The sequence below is a fragment of the Mesoplodon bidens genome (genome assembly GCF_964165515.1).
Source record: "Mesoplodon bidens genome assembly, chromosome: 3".
NCBI lineage: Eukaryota > Metazoa > Chordata > Mammalia > Artiodactyla > Ziphiidae > Mesoplodon > Mesoplodon bidens.
Genome location: NC_138178.1, coordinates 138,507,798 through 138,521,251, shown reverse-complemented (window position 1 = coordinate 138,521,251; position 13,454 = coordinate 138,507,798). Strand labels below are relative to the sequence as shown.

At 41.4% G+C, this 13,454-nt stretch overlaps 1 protein-coding gene and 1 pseudogene across 2 annotated transcripts in view; one reads left to right on the top strand and one right to left on the bottom strand.

Annotated features, from left to right (window-relative positions):
- PRKCH (protein kinase C eta) overlaps positions 1 to 13,454 on the bottom strand; it is a 225,723-nt gene that overhangs the window by 47,447 nt on the left and 164,822 nt on the right. The gene's annotated exons all lie outside the window — the stretch shown is intronic.
- Positions 6,719 to 7,532, top strand: LOC308614975 (large ribosomal subunit protein uL11-like; annotated as a pseudogene). The gene has a single exon. The product of its transcript is annotated as a large ribosomal subunit protein uL11-like (transcript).

Genomic DNA, 13,454 nt, shown 5'->3' with positions numbered 1-13,454 from the left:
CACCCCATCCCAAACTTGTTTTGTATCTGCTCTCCCACAACTTCTTCCATGCACATATCTATGTACAGTTGGGTTTTGCTACCTTTTTTTTTTAAAAGCAAAAAAATGGGACTTAAATGAGCATATGAACCATTTAAATTATTTTTCTCACTGATTTATCTATCAGGAAAAAACCACCCAGGTGAATAAATGTAAATCTAACTCATTCATTCTTTCAATAGTTGTATAATATTCTGCAGGGTATACTGTAATTTATTTAACCTTTCCTTATTAAATCTGTCCACCTCTTAAATGGGTTCACTGTTCAAGTTTCTTCCCTGGATCATTTTCTTCTTTATAACTGATAACATGTACGGAGAATTAACTGATACCAGATATGGGGATAAACAAGCAGCATGAATTGAATTCTCAAAATAACCTCATGGGATAAGCAGAACTGTCATCCCCATGTTATGGATTAGGAAGCTGAGGCTTAGAGGAATTAAAAGAGTTTACCCAGTATCACAGAGCTAGTACACTGTGGAGGTAAGTTTCAAATCCAAGTTTGATTCCAAAGCCTTGCTCTTAACTGTAAGTCAATACTGCCTCATTTGCACACTGTTGCCACGCAATCAACCTGGAGCCTATGGCCACTGTCTTCAACGTTAGCCTGGTATTTACAACTTTGAGATGGTCAGCTGACTAGGCGTTCCACAGGCACCTCTAACTCGAGGTGTTCAGGTCTTCATCTCCCCCATCCCCACACCTGTGCTCATCCTCTGCCTCATCTTTGCAAAAGGAAACTCTGAAGAGCCTATTCTAAAGTCACATCAACAATCAACTTCCCACCATGCCTGCCACCCCTATAATCAGCATCAACAAAATTCAATTAAAACCCAAGTCTTATTTAAGAGGAATAACATGAGCTATTAACATCACAACTCACTTTAGTTAACCAATTACTAGTTATTATGCTGCTGATTTTACTAGAGAAGAAGAACGTAACGTATCAAATAGATACTGAATCAAGAATGAAAAATTACATGGATGGCTTATGATTGCTCAGAAATCAGTGATTGCAAAAAGATAACCAGAATGAACAACATCACACTAATCATATTTCCTTCTTTGACAGGTAAACTACATTGGAAGAACCAGATTGCCTCCAAATATCTGAAAGGCTTTCTTTTAGATTTGTGTTTTTTCAGTTTCCTCCTTATAGGTGGTTCAGAACCAGCGAATGGAAGGTACTGAGAGATATTGTTTGAGTCAATACAAAGGTGAGATTTCCAAGTCATTGATGCCTAAAAGTGGAGGGAACAAGTTCCTTTTTGTTTGGAGGTGTTTAAATATAGACAAAATGACCCCTCAGCAGGCTATTAGGTATTCATGCTTTGAAAAAGAAGGGTACATAACTGTGAACTCCCTTCCAATCCCAAGGCTCAAAAATTGTGTCAGTGGGACATGGATCAGGGAAGTATCAAGAATGTAGGATAGAGATTCTATATGTGAAAAAGCAGCTTTGGAGGGATATTCTGGAGGTAGGAGAAGCAGTGCCAAGGGAGGAAAGAGAAATGAAAGGTCATACAGTCAAACTGCCACCTTCCCGTTTTGAGCACCATGCACACACTTTGGGAACTGGATCCCTCAGTGGTGTCATTCTCCAAGGTGCGGGGCAGTTTGCCTGTCAGTTTCACTCACTTTTCTTTGCAGCTGAACCCAGAAATTCATCAGTGTCTGGGCATTTTTGCTAAATGGTAACAAGGTGCTTGCACCAAGTTATATTTCTTCTTAGGAAGTTTGCTGATAAGTAAAATTTGACATTTGCAAGACAATGGAAAAAATTCCACCTTCAGGCAGACTATTTATCAAAAGGCAAACAGTAATACCACGTTCCGCTTAGCTATTTCTCCTGCCAGGATTAAGTACTGGGATCCAGGGGGAGGATTTGGTCTCAGCACAACTGGAAAACATACCCTCCAAGACTAACATACACGGCTCAGTGAGCCAAAAGAATGACAATGCCCTCATCTAATCCTCAGCTGTTCTCTTGCGTCAATCCATGGTGTGTTCAACTCCAGCAGGTACTATTCTCCTCAGGGCTGAAATTATTCCCAGGTAGATTTTGTACTATCAAGTAGTTGCAAAGCACCTTGCTTCACATAATAGAAAATGTTGAAAATTGAATAAATGTATGAATGAACCACTGCAATGCACTGAATGGTTGCATACCTCCCAAATTCATATGTTGAAGCCCTAACCACCCCATATTTGGAGATGGGGCCTCTGGGAAGTAATTCAGGTTAGATAAGGTCATGAGGGTGGGTCCCCCATGATGGGATTTGTGCCTTTATAAGAAGAGACGTTAGAGAGCTTGCTTCTCATCTCTTCTCCACCAGGCATGTGAAGATACAGCAAGAAGGTGGCTGTCTGCAAACCAGGAAGACAGGCCACACCAGACACCAAAATGGCCAGCATCTTGCTCTTGGACTTCCCAGATTCTACAAGTATAGACATAAATTTCTGTTGTTTAAGTCATCCAGTCTATGGTGATCATTATGGAAGCCTGAGCAGACTAGGATGATGACTCACAGACAAGGAGTGATCATCACAGCCTGAAGGCCAAGGCTTGACAGAACTTAATTGGTACAGCAGCAGCAAGGTACCTATTTTTGATATAATCATGTTGAAAAACTCATATTGGGGTATATTCAATATCATATTTGAGATTCCCTTTTGAAAATAATATTTTTAATGATTAAAAAGACAATGTTTGTTCAATGTAGAACATTTGAAAAGCATTAAAAGGAAAATAAAAAACACCTACATTCCCTCAGATACTCAGACAACCACTGTTGATGTGCTGATGTTTACCCTCTTGAACTGTTTTCTCTACAGAGAGTAAAGCTGACAGGGAATGAGGTCTTCTGGGGGGTTTCTTCTGAACCATGACCATCACTGCACTCACAAAGTCACCTTAAAGAACCCCATCCTCTTATACTCACAAGGATGTTACTGAGAAGTGGTTTTATTTTCAGGATCCTAATATGGATATTCACATCCTATACTATCTATATAGAATCAACACTGGTTGCCTATAGGGGTGATTAGGGATTAACTGAAAGGAGCACAAGGAAACTTTCTGGGATGATGGAAACATTCTATCTGTTATTTAGAGAATTGATTACATATTGTGTACACTCATCAAAACCTATCAAATTGTACACTTAAGATCTATGGGGGTGGTGGTGGAGTGAAGTGGAAAGACAAACACAACCCACTGGGTAACACCAATACTCATCATTAAAACATGTGTTTTGATGCACTTTTCCAAAGAATGTTCAAAAAGTGAACATTACTGAGCATGTACTACATACCAGGCTCTGGGCTAAAGGCCTCACATGCACCACTCAGGTGTGCATTTCTAGGATCTGCATTTTATCAGTGAAGAAACTGAGGCTTAGAGCAGTTACGTAACTTGCTCAAAATTCCACAGCTGGGAAGTGGCAAGGCAGAACTGGAACCCAGGTCCCTCAAACCCCAGGAAAAAATGTTATAACAATACGCATGCCTTTTGACTCAGCAGTAATACCTCCAGGAATCTGTTCCAGGAAAAGAATCAAAGACTGATCCAAATAGATGTGTACAAGGATATAATAAATTCACCATTATTAATAAATCAACTTAAATGTACTATAAATTAAGTAGGTCCATATGGTAGACCACTCTGTATCATGTAATATTAGGTTTAAAAGAGAATGTAGGGCTTCCCTGGTGGCGCAGTGGTTGAGAGTCTGCCTGCCGATGCAGGGGACACGGGTTCGTGCCCCGGTCTGGGAGGACCCCACATGCCGCAGAGCGGCTGGGCCCGTGGGCCGTGGCCGCTGGGCCTGCGCATCCGGAGCCTGTGCTCCGCAGCGGGAGAGGCCACAACGGTGAGAGGCCCGCGGACCGCAAAAAAAAAAAAAAAAAAAAGAGAATGTAAATGACTTTTATGATAGGGGAAAATGGTCATGACAAATTAAGTGAAAAAAAATCAGGTTAAAAATGTATATATACTATGACCTCAATTTTGTTTCTTTTTTTTTTTTTAAGTAAATACATTTTAAAACTCTAAGGAAATATATCTGAAGAAAATGATTATCTTTCAGTGGTAGGGTTATAGGTTATTTAATTTTAAATTTTCAACAGTTACTATATGTTACTTTCATAATTAGAGAAGAATCCATTTTATTTTAAAAATAAAAAACACCGGGGAAAATCATTGCTCTCACTAACGAATGTATACCGATATACCCAAGACTGTATATACACATCTTTATGAGAAAAATGTCTTTGCACAGCCCCTTAATAATTTTAGGGTATTGATGGTATTCGATAACTTACACATAACTGTAAAAAAAGTGAAATCACCAGGATTTCTAACATAGTCACATATGTAAAATATACATGATAGGTTTAAGGAACTTACAAAACAATGTCCGGTTTGTAAAAATGATCTTGAAGAAGTTTTTACCTTTCCTTTTAGCAGAAAGGCATAAAAAAATGGAACAGATTACTGTTAAGTCCTCTGAACATAGCAGACAGACCTGATGTACGTCTGAGAGGAATTGGCATCACCTAAAGCAGAAAAGTACACAACTTAAATTTTCTACAAATTCTGTGGATCTAAGTCATCCAGTGTAGAAGGGTCATGGCAGAGACCACCACTGTTTCTCAAACCCAAGTACTGTACAGCTCCTTTTGAAAGAACATGTGAAGAAACACTGATAGACATGTCTTTTCCTATGAAATACCTTTCACTTGAGAATTACAATCGCAAGGAAGAAATTTTATCTTTATAGTGAGTGAAAGATGTATGTTATCATCAAAATGAAAATCCAGAATTTTAAAATCCATAAGAATTAAAACAATCATTTGAAAAATACTATTATGGATGCTCAAACATTCTTTTCAGTAGGTCAAATTCTCAAAAGGCATTCATTTATTAAAAAAAACAAAACACTACCTTGATTTCTCAGCAAATCATGGGTTTGGACCAGTATAATAGTGGTGATAGATGCTGGGTTAAAGAGGCATGGTCCCTGCTCTCACGAGGCGGCCCATACGCAGAGAGGCATAGGCCAGGAAGGATGCTGAGGGAAGGGTATTATAGGACACTCTGTGAGCAGAGAGGGTGGGCACCCAACCCAGACAGAGGTGGGGGGCAAGGGGGTCCAGGAGAATTTCCCATTAGAGGTGACAACCAAGCAGAGACTGCAGGGGTCAGCAGGCATTCCCTTGGCAGAGAGAGGAAGAAGCGTTCCAGGCAAAGGGAAATGCACGTTCCAAGGCCTGGAGGATGGAGGAACTGGCACCTTCATGGATTCAAACCTGAGGTGGGATAATAGAGTTCCACCACAGGCTGCATGACCTTGAGCAAGTTACTTCCCAGAGCCTCAAGTTTCCTTATCTGTAATAGAAGGATGATGCCATTTCCTTGGAGAGATGTCATAAGAAGGCAAAATTAAATAGGTACAACTCCTTGCAGAGGTGTTTGTTCTCATGAGATACATGCTCAGCACACATGGCTATTATTCTGTGTGGTAGAATCAGGGAGAGAGCTTGGATCATCTCCTCCGCTCTGCCCCAGACCTCTCTGTCCAGCCATCCTTGACCTCCAAGAGCACATGCCCCTCTCACAGTGTCCCTGCCGTTCCTTCGACCCGGAATGCTTTTCCCCCCGTTATTCATAGAGACCCTGTTTCCTCTATCTGCTCAAAGAGCCCTTACAAGAGTAGACTTTCTTAATCCTCTGTGTAAACAGTAAAACCATTCTCCTCAAACTTTATCTTCCCTGACATAGCTTTTTCTCCACAGAGTTTATCACCCTGACACTCAATATACTTACTTTTTGCTTGTCTGACTACCTGTGCTAGAATTTAAGCTCCTGGAGGGTAGGTGGTTTTGTCAGCTTTATTTCCAGAGCTTTGAACAGTGGCTGGCCCAGGATGTGTACTCAACACCTAAGTGTGAAAGGAATGAATAGGTAACCCAAGCTAGAGGGCGGGGCCTTCCTTTATTCTTCCTTTAGTCTCTGAGGGTGTGACATAAAGCTTTGCATTAAGTAGGCATTTCACAGGCATTTGTTTAACTGTACAACTGAATCAATTTTTACAAATGGCAGTGTTCATCTGGTACCTAAAGATCAACGATTATATTTTTAGAGCTTAGCAAATGAATCCAAGATTGTGTTTAATTATAATGAAGCAGTAGATTGCTGGATCAATTTGGTGGGGAATACAGCAAGACCGGTGGTCTGATTTCATTAGCCAGTGGAATCAATTAACACATATATCAATTAGTCCCAAATAACCACAGCCTTTGTTCATGCGAAGGTCAAACACTGATGATATATGCCAGGATCAGTATTCTGATCTAATAAGTGAAGTACAGAAACAATCAAAGTGTTTCAGGGCTGAAATTTCTTTCTGTCATTAATCTGGATCCTTGGAGAAACTGTACCAGGATATTTACTCCAGTGATGGTCCAAAAATGTTCTTGAATCGCCCCTCAAATGAACAAAAAAAAAAATTTGCTTCAATACCAGAAAAAGTAAACTCAAAATGAGTTCGACTGTTTCCCCCATACATTAGAGAGGCAGCTGACATTTAAACAAAATGCAACAGTATAGTCTTCAAGTTTTACAATCTGTCCCCTATGCTCCAGGGCTTCCCAAGGAAACTATCTTAAGGACTTATGATAAGTACATGGTAACTATATTAACGATACATGATATCAAAATATGGCTAAAATGCAAAGAAAATTATTTGGCTTGAAAGGAAAGCATAATCAGATTTAGTTTACTGTAAAAAAAATTGGTTCCCTTTCAGCTTTTGGCTCAGAGGAGCCCAGGGTGCAACTTTCTTCATTCATCCCGAATCCCGGTTCATCTGACACCAGCTGCCTCCACCATGCTGCCTAAGTTCGACCCCAACGAAATCAAAGTCATATACCTGAGGTGCACTGATGGGGAATTTGGTGCCACATCTGCTCTGGTTCCCAAGATCGGACCCCTGGGTCTGTCTCCAAAAAACGTTGGTAATGACATCACCAAGGCAACTGGTGATTGGAAGGGTCTGAGGATTACAGTGAAACTGACCATTCAGAACAGACAGGCCCAGATTAAGATGGTACCTTCTGCCTCTGCCTCTGGTCATCAAAACCCTCAAGGAATCACCAAGAGACAGAAAGAAGCAGAAAAACATCAAACAGAGTGGAAGCATCACTTCTGATGAGATTGTCAACACTGCATGACAGACGTGGCATCCATCTTTAGCTAGAGAACTCTTTGGAAGCATTAAAGAGATCCTGGGGACTGCCCATCTGTGGGCTGCAATGTTGATGGCTGCCCACCTCACCACATCACAGATGACATCAACAGTGGTGTGGTGAAATTCCCAGCTACAAGAACTACAAAGACAAATAATTTAATAAAGGATTATTTGATGATCCCCACGCCTCCAAAAAAGATTGGTCTTCAGAGGGTTGATTTTTACAAGCCACAACTCTAATTTCTGTGAAGAATTTTCTATTTTTGAGGATGCATCATGAGCGAAATTTCAGCTCAAGCCTATGCTACAGAGAAAGTGCAAATCTGCTGATAGCATGTATGCAAAGAATAATCTCTATCGACGTGGCATGTTTCAAAGAGCTTTCACATTTCCATTTCCACCTGACTGGAGCTGCATCAACACCCTACAGGAAAGCTATGTCAATGGTACCCCACTGGACAGAAAGGCAAACAGGCTCAGAGTGTTCAGCAACCCACCCACAACCTCAGGACCAGCATGAAGCAGGGCTGGGACTAGCACCCAGGTCCTTCTGAAAACCATGCCCAGCATTCTTTCAGTTCAAAGAATACATGCTGCCTCTCAAACTTACTTTAAAATAAGTGATGCTTTTCTTTTTTTTTTGTAGCATTATATTTTAAATGGAATTGTACTCTGGGGACACTTACCCTAAATGATGCAGTATATCAGTATTTTGTTTAACCACAGCGCCAAATTTAGGCAGCTTTCCCATGGGGCCTGATTCCCTAGGGTTCTGTCTTTGGCGCACTGTTCCATTTAAGACACTGTTGTTGGATGATCTCATCCAGTCCTATGATCTGAACTAACAGCTATGTCCTGATGACTTCCAAATATATAGTTCCTGCCCCCCTTCACTGGGCTTCAGACTCAAACCCATCTGCCCATCTAGCATTTCCACTGGAATGTGTCTCAAGTACCTGACATCTTATGTTTCTAGTTCTCGTCTTCATCTTCTGCTGAGATCTCTTCCTAGGCTCATGGTCTCTCCTAGCTAACGGTACCATCCATCATCTATTCAAACTTCTAACTAAACACCTAGGAATGACCCCAGGTTTCTCATTCATGCCCTGGGTCCACCTAGTCACTAAGCCCTGTCTGTTCTACTTGCTGGTATCTCATAAATGTATGCCCTTCTCCTCAGCCCTACCGTCAATATCTTAGTTCAGAGCCTCATTATCTTCTTACCCAGAGCACCGTAACAGCTACAAACTGAACCTTCCCCTGCCGCCCACATGCACATGTCCACACACTCCCCCCACCCCTGCCAAATACATGTAAAATATAAATCGACTCACTCATGTCATGCAACTTGCTGAAAATTCTTCAAAGACTCTCCTTTACCTGCTACATAAAGCCAAATTTCCTGGTATGAAATTTGTACCTGACAGTGCAGGTTTTCTATCAAATAACTATTCTCCTTCTTTTTCCTTAATAAGAGAAACTCAATTTTTAGTTAGAACATAGCCATGTAGTAATTTCCTAGCCTTCACTGAAGCTAGGTACAGCCATGTGACCAAGTTCTGGACAATTCCATGGTAAGTACTGTGTGGAAGTTCAGAGAGCTGACTCAGCTGGAAGGAGTGCCCTTTGCCCTTCTTACTGCCTGGAACTGGAATACAGAGATGACTTCTGGAGCTGCAGCAACCATCTTAGACCATGAGGTGACCTTGGAGAGGGCAGAATAGAAAAGATAGAAATCTGCATCCCTGAGGACTCCATGGAGCTTTAATGGCAGAGCTGGACACCCTACCTCCAGATTCTTTACAGGGAAGAGAAATACATTTCTATTTAGTTTAAGCCACTGTCATTTTATATTTCCTGTGACAGGCAATGGTGCCAAATCCTAAGTGATACAGAATTCATACTTCTCAAGAATGTTAAGTCTTGCATAACTTCATTTCTGTCAACCCCTCTGGCCTTATCTTCCACCATACTTCAATCTTTAGGCTCTACTGCTACCAAAATTCTAGTAGTTTTCCACTCCACCCACAGATTCACCAGGGACTTTCACACTTCTCAGATTTTGTTCAAGTCTGCGCCCTACCTAAACACCCTACTTAATTTTATTCAGCTTTTAACTTTCCACACCCAGCTCAGGCACCACCTCCCATAGGAAGTTTGCCTAAATCTCCTTCTTAAGCTAAGTGGCCATTCTCTGTGCTCCCATAATGCCCTGGGCATACTCCAGTTTTGGAGCCCATCTGCTATTATTTACGGGCCGTCTCTCCCACTCCACAGAAAGAACCTCAGAGGGCAGACAACACATCTACTCATTTTGTATCTATACCTCGTAACACAAGTGGGAGCTCAGTAATTATGTTCTGAGCTCAACTGCATTTTCCTCACTGAAATGGAGTGAACAATATCACAGGCTTCCGAATGTTTTGCTTAGCCCTTCAGGTCAGCAGTACGCTGAAGACTGAAACAAAATTCTCTAATGGCAATATTTTTTTCTGGAGGTGAAAAACAAGCTGCAAGCGAGCCATCCTAAGAAAACATCCATTCTGAGAAGCAATTTATTGTTTGGATGTTTCAGACTTGAATTCTTTCATCTGTAACCAGGAACTCGGCACTAAGTAATCTTGTAGGTCTCATCTGGCTCTGATACTTTATAATTCCATTTTTGAATACAAACACATAGATTTGGACACAAGAAACTCACAGTGAGTGAATGGTTCCTCCAGGGACTGACAACACGACTAGCCTTACCCAACTTTTAAATAAATTATTTACAAGGAGTGCCTAAAAAATCTCAAAGTCATCAGAGGCCAGTGAGCACATTAGGATATTGAAATATCAATTGTGGGAAGATATGCCTCCTAAATTCCAACCACACTGGACTTCTTTCTCTAAAAGCCCTTGAGCTCGCCATACTCCCTCCTGACACTGAGCACTTGCATTTGCTATTCCTTCTGTCTTGAATGCTCTTTCCTTCACTCTTTACTAGTTACCTCAGCTCATGAGTCACTTCCTTAGGAAAATCTTCCACCTTTCCTTGACCAGATTGAATCACCCTATGAGAGGTTCTCGTTCATTGCAATGCATTCCTCTTCTTCACAGCACTGGTCACAGTTGTGATTTTCTATTGGTATGATTATGTGATTGATGTCTTTCTCCCTCACTAGACCATACTCTCCACAAGGGAGCACTTTTGTTTTTGCTTATCACTGTATCCATATCCTTGGCAGAGAGTCAATGCTCAATAAATTCTTGTCAAACATCCCCAAAGGCTGTGCAAGGGAGTGGAATAGGGGCTGATGAGTTTCATTTGGGGGACATGTCAAGCTATTTTAGTAAGCTGGAAATCCTCAGAGCTCCCCATCACGCCTTTGAAAAAAGATCTCAGGAGTTAGGGATTGAAGTCACTTTCTGGTGATGGAGGAGCAGGCACTGAATGAGCCCATCATCTGGCAGAACATGCATGACAAGCTAAGAAGAGAGAAGGCAGGAATATGACTAAAATGTTTGGAGCTCCAGTAATAATCCTGAGTAAGAGCTCACAGCCAAAATCCAAAGTGAAAGTTACTAATGGATTGAAAATCCCACGGCTAGCACATCCTGAAAAAGCAAGGACGATATGAAGATAAAAACACGACAATTTGTGACTGTCTTTGTAGCATGCAGATCAAGAAAGAGTAGGCCTACTTCTTGGAGCAGAAAGAATGATGTTATCACATGGCAAAGGGAAGACAGAGCTCCTAAATTTGACTTTCAACTTTACCTAAAAAGACCATGTTTCTCACTAGAGTGAGTAGAATAAATACAAATATAGAATCGAATTCCACTGTAGATAGGAGTCCAGAATTCCAGGCTCAAATGAAAGACATCGGGGGACTCTGAAACTCTGCTGATAAATACTTAGGAGTAAGAAATGGGAGTAAGAAATGGGAGTAAGAAATTCCCAGGAAATGGGAATCAGACAGGTGTTGACACAATTCTCAAGAGGGGGAAGAGCTAGATATCAGAGAACAATGACTCAAGCACATGATATTCACCACGGACCCAACACACAAGTTGATTTGGAAACAGATGACTTGTGAATTCTTTTTTTTTTTTTTAAGATTCTTTTTTTTGATGTGGACCATTTCTAAAGCCTTTATTGAATTTGTTACAATATTGCTTCTGTTTTATGTTTTGGTTTTCTGGCTGTGAGGCATTTGGGATCTTTGCTCCCTGACCAGGGGTCAAACCCTCACCCTCTGCGTTGGAAAGCAAAGTCTTAACCACTGGACCACCAGGGAAGTCCAGACTTGTGAATTCTTAAACATGAAAGCAATGCTCACAGAGGTGGTCTCTCTTGGCATGGCCTCTCTGAGCAAAATGGTACTCAGCTAACTTCAGATCACACAGGTATGTGGAGTCAGCAAGGAACCCGATGGTCCCTTATGGTATCTTTGAGAAACAAGGGTCAGATAATATAAAGATTGGTGTATTCATGCAGATACAATGTCTCACAGCTGTGCTCAGAGACTAGCTAGATAGATCTCATCTGGTGGGGAGATCGCTAATCTTTCCAAATTCTGAATTTATGGGGAAAAAAAGTCAAATTAGGTAGTGATTGTTCTCTAATTTGAGGAGAAATCAAAAGTGATTTTCCTTAAAAGTTAATGTACTGTATAAGTATATGAGTACAAAACAATATGTCAGGTCTGGCAGTCAGCCTCTGTGGCCAGTTCCACATCTGGACGATGGGATGGCAAATTACCATTGATATCCATGCAGCCCGCATGATGAGAACTGAACAGGGCACAAAGCAGTCAGACCCATGAGTTGAAAAGTGTGTGTTGAAATGTGCTGTGTTCAAGTATAACCTGGGAAGCAGGAACCAAAACTTAAACTGGGCTCTTCTATAAATTCTTCCTCACTCAACCTATTTTAGATACATTCCATGCTTTGTCAGAAACAGCAAATCCAACGTGCGCTGGCTGGCTTTGGGAATTAGGGGTTGACACGTCAAATGATGTCTGAGTTCTCCTCTAACACAGTTTATGAAACACGATAGAAAACAGTGCCCATAATGCTGGCAGGCAGGTAAATGGGATGCGTGCCTCTTTGTTTTCCCCATTTCTGTAGGGCTTGACTCTGGAAAAAAGTCAGTGCCCATGTAAATTATTCATGAGCACTGTCTGGGATTCCAGTCAGCCAATAAGCCCCAGACAAAGGAATGAATAGTCTTTTTTTCCCCCAGCAAAGTGACTGACTGACTGCTTATTTTGCAGCCCTCTCTTTTCTTGGTCTGTGGGCCACAGCAAGGCTCCAGACCTTCCAACCAAAGGCAACGGGGCAGACTCTTTTCTTGCTGTAACTCCCAAGAGCTGGGCTTGTGTTCCTCCATGGAACGCAAGTGAACACATCTGAGAATCAGGGTCAGAACACAAGCGGAAAAGCGCTTGAATGTAACTGGCCTGTCTCCTCTCACACAGGCACAGTCCGCTGAGAGGGAGAAGAAAGGCATAAGGCACTACCTTCTAAAGTCCCATTTGATGATGACTTGCAAATGGTACCATCTTTGTAACTTGCTGCAAAAGAAACACCTCCCCCAGAAAAAACCAAAAACATAGAACAGCCAAACAACAACAGCTCTATTTGGAGAGATCAGAGGCATCATTCAGGCATCATTCATCTTTTTAGCTCTGATAAAGGCCATCCCAGGACATGTATGATAAACAAGGCTGTCCTATGCTCCCACATTTCTCACTGTGCTCTCTGGATCAAATTCACACCCTCTGTGACCCAAATGTACCCTTTGCTCTCTGTGAATTACAAGGACTTGGTTTTCAAAGGCTTATCCTTAAGACTCTGCTCTCAGGCCAGTACCCTGAATGGAATTAAATTATCCCATGAAATAAATCCACAGGATAAAAATAGCATTGGAATCTATCCTAATTAAATGTGTTCCCTTCAAAGTCAACCATATCAGTTAGAGCCTGCACATGGAGTTCAAGTCAAAGAGTGAATTAAATTCTCAAGATTTGAACCGCAATATCAAGAACTGAAATAAAATTTCTCAAGATGTGGGCTGATACTGCTTCACCAGAAACCACATCAGGCTACAATGTCCATCCTCCATATTTCAAGACAAATGAAACAGGGAGATGGAGAGGCAGTCACATCCCACACAGG